The sequence below is a fragment of the Staurois parvus genome, unplaced genomic scaffold (assembly GCF_062004578.1).
Source record: "Staurois parvus isolate SC_StPar_1 unplaced genomic scaffold, SC_StPar_1.0 ptg000155l, whole genome shotgun sequence".
NCBI lineage: Eukaryota > Metazoa > Chordata > Amphibia > Anura > Ranidae > Staurois > Staurois parvus.
In genome coordinates this window covers 29,310,272-29,315,334 of record NW_028317951.1, presented here as the reverse complement: position 1 = coordinate 29,315,334, position 5,063 = coordinate 29,310,272, and positions in this window count along the sequence as shown.

Genomic DNA, 5,063 nt, shown 5'->3' with positions numbered 1-5,063 from the left:
CCATTTCTCTTGCAGGCCGTATGGCAGTTTAGACACCACTGGGTTGACACCATGAGCGGTGTCCAGGAAGCTTAGTCCAGATAGACGTGGGTCTGTCTTTGCCAACTCTAGCTCCATGAGGAGGTCACTTAGATCTTGGAGCCTGCGATAGTCTTTGTTTCCTATTTTTGGGAAGTTTTGCAGTCTCTTGAATAGAGCGCTCTCTATGGCTTCAGAGCTACCATAGGCTTGCTCAAGTCTTGCCCATGCAGCAACAAGACCTGCGTCTGGGTGGTCAACATGTACTGTTCTCAGTCTTTTAACACGATCTGCAGATTCTGATCCCAGCCACTTTATGAGCAAATCAAGTTCTTCCTTAGTAGTAAGGTTGAGATCAGCAATAGCAGCCTTGAAGGTTGATCTCCAGGCCCTGTAGCTCTCTGGACAGTCGTCAAACCTTGAGAGGCTGGTGTTAATGAGCTCACGGCGAATCATATATCTGGCAAAGTCATTCAAGTCTGATCTCTCACTCTTTGGTGCCAAAGTAACTTGTGGAACCCCTTGGGTGTGAAAGTTCTCTGGTGATGTAGGGTGAGATTTACCAGGGTAAAATGATGTTGCATGAGCGTTTAACTGTGGTGTAGTCTCTTAGGCTTGTGCTGGCTGTGGCTTGAGCTGCGACTTGTCACTGGAAGTCACCTTGTTGTTGGCAGGAGTTGATGTGGTTTGCTGCATAGATGTACTTGTGTTGTAGATTTGAAGAGGCTTAGGCATATGGAGCTGAGAGGTCTCTGTGTTGAGAGTCAGAACAGTGTTGTTAGTAGGAGGTACAGGAGATGACTCTGTATCTTCGCAAATGTTATGCTTTAATACGTATTCACTGGTGCGTTCAACTGGATCCTCCAGTTCTCCTGGGATAAGGCAGTCTGAATTAGTACTTTGTCCCATTGGTTGTTCAAGGACTTTCAACCTTGCTAGGGAAGCTGCTTCCTCCCCTTCCATCTGCAGAATCTTTATTTGGGAATCTGCCTCTGCTTGTTGAGAAGCCATTTGTGCTTGGAGAGCTTTGCTTTTAGCTTCCATCTCTGCTTGCTGAGCTATCATCTCTGCTTGTTGAGCCTTGCTTTTAGCTTCCATCTCTGCTTGCTGAGCTATCATCTCTGCTTGTTGAGCCTTGCTTTTAGCTTCCATCTCTGCTTGCTGAGCTATCATCTCTGCTTGCTGAGCCATCATCTCTGCTTGTTGAGGTTTGCTTTTAGCTTCCATCTCTGCTTGCTGAGCTATCATCTCTGCTTGCTGAGCTGTCTTGCGTGCTTCTACCTCTGCTTCCTTTCTGGTAAAAGAGCTTTGTGCCTTTTTTGATTCAGCATCAGCGCGGGCCTCTATTAGCTTATCGCTTAACGTCGAACTTCTGGAGCGAGAGGATCTAGAAGAAAGTGCAGTGCGCTTGGTTGAGGTGGATCTGTGAGATCTGGTCTCCTGCAGTTGAGTAATGCGGAGTTCTGCTTTAAACTTAGCATTTTGCACTGCAAGATCCCTTTGTTGGTTTAGTGCATCAATCCTGGTCAGTTCTGCTGAAGAATCCTCTATATTAGAGTCCTGCAAGAAAGCTGAGTATTTTACAGACAGCCACTGGTAACGTTCATACGCAGCAGATAGACGATTTATAGAGTCTCTTAATTCAGCTGGTTGATCATTAAAGTGTGACAAAACTGACATGCATTGTGAAGTTCGGTCCCAAAGGTCTGACAGATTACTGGAGAACTCATCTCTAGTGGCTTCATAGTTTTCCCTGAGTTTCTGTGTCGGTTTTATTGTATGTTTGGGTTTTACGCTCTGTTCGGGAATGTCTGCAGAATCTCCTCCCTGTACATCTGCTGGTTCAGAGGAATGATGTATCTGCGTTGGTTCGGCCATAAAGGAGTGTTCAGAGCCTTGTCTAGACATTTTTTACTGTTCTGCAAAAATTGGTACTGTCTCTTTAAGAAGACGAACAGCAGCTTAGACAGGTGGGGTAACACAGTTCAATGCAGAGAAACAGTTTTCAACATTCACATGAAGTGCAATAAGCTTGTGCGACCATGTGCTTTGCAAGATGGCGGATGGCACTGAGCTTGATTGCAGATTAGGCACACACATATACACAGCAGGCTGTAGGGATTCTATGCATCTTTTGACTATTCTGACTCAGATTGTTGTGTTAGCGATTTATCCCTTGTGAGACCTCTATGCCTAGCCTGTATAAGCAGATATAATCACTGTGGGCAATCCTTATCAGATAGCTGAACTCACCAATACTGTGTTCATCCAGAAGTTGCTTTATTCTGTACATGTGACAACAGGATACAGCAGAATGAATGGTTTCCAGTATTATGCGGTCAAAAGATGATACTTTCTGTAGCGTACTATGCAGAATACATGTGTCCCTGTTACATGTGGTCTGTTAGCTGCATCCATGACACAGGAAGTGCTGAACTCAAGAAGAAGGGAGGAGCTTCATATACAAAGGAACTGTGTCATAGATCTCAGGGAGGCAATATAAAACAAAGTGTATACCAAATAAGACCACTGGATGGCAGCATTACTAACTATAGAAATGTCCATAGAAAATGGTACAAAAAATAAACTATATGAATTCTCATGTACATTAACATAAATATTAACTGTGTAACAGCATAGTACTAGCAATGGTCTTGAGATGACTGATGTCCAATCACGCCAGTGTCAAACTGGGAAGAGTGCATCGTATTGTCTGTAAATGGCATCTTACATCATTACCCCAAGGCAATCATAGCACCATACTTTTACAAAATAAAGAAATCATTCAGCAATTGGATGCATGTGATCACCTAACAATGTTAGTGGGCAGCTTTAGTTTTGTGTATGCCAGGAGCATATCTGATAACCCATGGGCACTTGTTGCAGTAGTAATGTTTTCTTGGGTGAACTCTATTGTATTGCATACCATAGTGCATTGTAATACATTAACACCAATCCTTTGTATTGTAAGGCTAATCTCTGCACAGGAAAAATGGCTAGATGCTCACAGATTACCTATAGAATCTAGGCAGGGTATAGTTTGGGCTCAGATGTGCACAGGGTGTCTCGCAGCCTTTGAATAAATTAGTCTATCCATTGTTTTTTTAGTATTTAGAAAAAGGTTCCTAAAAGACAGTCTGGTGAATTCATAAAGGGAGTCACAGACACCCTTTAGAATTCTGTTGGGATGCAACACTGAAAGAGACAGTGCCTGTGCCTAAATTATGTAACTGTCTGAGAAAGGTACATGAATCTATGGGTGCCAGGCACTGAGTTTGGGGTGTCCTTACTAGACATTCTTCCTCAGTGCCCCCCCTCCCAAGCCTCTGTGTCATCACACTGACAGGTGCATGGCTGAGGAATTTTGTACTAAGGGAGGATGAAGCCTGAAGTCCACGTTACTTATAATTAACAGCACACATTAGTGGGAGGATCCATAGTCACTATTCTGCCCACTGCCATAGTTGCATAGTTAGTCTGGCTGAAAAAAGACAAAAGTCCATCCAGTTCAACCATTAAAAAAAAAAAAAAAGTTAGAATCCTATACCCACAGTTGATCCAGAGGAAGGCAAAAAATCCCAGCAAAGCTTGATCCAATTTTCTACTGCAGGGAAAAAAATTCCTTCCTGATCCCCCGAGAGGCAATCGGATATTCCCTGGATCAACTTTACCTATAAATGTCAGTATCCAGTTATATTCTGTGTATCTAAGAAAGAATCCAGGCCTTTTTTAAAGCAATCCACTGAGCTGGCCAGAACCAACTCTTGAGGGAGTCTATTCCACATTTTCACAGCTCTCACTGTGAAGAAACCTTTCCTTGTTTGGAGATTACATTTCTTTTCCTCCAGATATAAATAGTGCCCCCTTGTCTGCTGTGATGACCTCAGGGTGAATAGCTCTACACCGAGTTACCTATATGAACCACTGATGTATTTACAGCGCCATACGTTGTCAATTACAGGCAAGACAGACTTGCTGGAGAATTAGTCTCAGAGTTCCCTATTATGCTCTGTCCATCCAACAGGCACATTGGCCATGAATATGAGTAGTCAGTTGGGTGGAGCTTGATGGATAACTCTGATACTAGTTCCCAGTTCCCACCCCCCTGCTTATGATTGACAGCAGAAGGCAGTGAGCCAATTCAAAAGCCACTATTGGACAAAATAGAAGCTATGGAACCCACCCACTGACATCTGCTGTCAATCACAGGCAAGGTGAGCCTGATGGGAAACTATCTCCCCATCAGACTGTGCCCATTGTAAGTTCAGTGTGACCTGCTGGTTGGTTGCCAGAATGTGGGTGGCCTTCATCCAAACAACCAAAAAACGTACATGTACAACACATTAAAAAATAAAGATAAAAGAAAAAACACACAGCAACGCCCCCAGAAACCCTCACCCCCCCCCCTCCCCAATGACAACTTTAAGTTGGTCTCAATTTGCTTACTTACTAACTGCCGGTAACTCTTTTAAAGTCTGTGGCAGCCATAATGACAGATTCTACAAGTGGCAGTAGTAAGAACTACCTCAATCTGGCACACATGTCTGTAAATGTACCAAAACTGAGGCAGGGCTTTCATGAATTAGGCAAAGGCCATGTTAAAGGGGCCATATCACTAAAAAGGTGATGTTACTACTTTAATGAGTTCCCTGACTAAAAATTATCGATTGAATTGTATTTCTGCAATACCAATAACCTACCTTGCAAAAAATGCTGTGGTATGTCTGTGACATAAAAAAAAGTTCAAAAAATATTTCTTAGGTAATTGTTTGGTGAGCATTACGTTTTATTCTATATTCTCTTGCTTACCATTTGTTTAGAGATAGATAGTGGAAATTGTTTGATCAATCAATTTGCTTGAGATAATAAAACAGACACACCGGACATCAATCTGGTCTATAAAAGGTCAGCAGTATTTGCCAATTCAGACAAGCCCATAATCATTTACCAATATTTGTAGTTCTTCAGTGATGGGGTCAAGGAGAAAAGCTTGAGTCCACAATTAAGAGCTAGAGTATATAACGGGAGGCTGCAGAATGAAATAG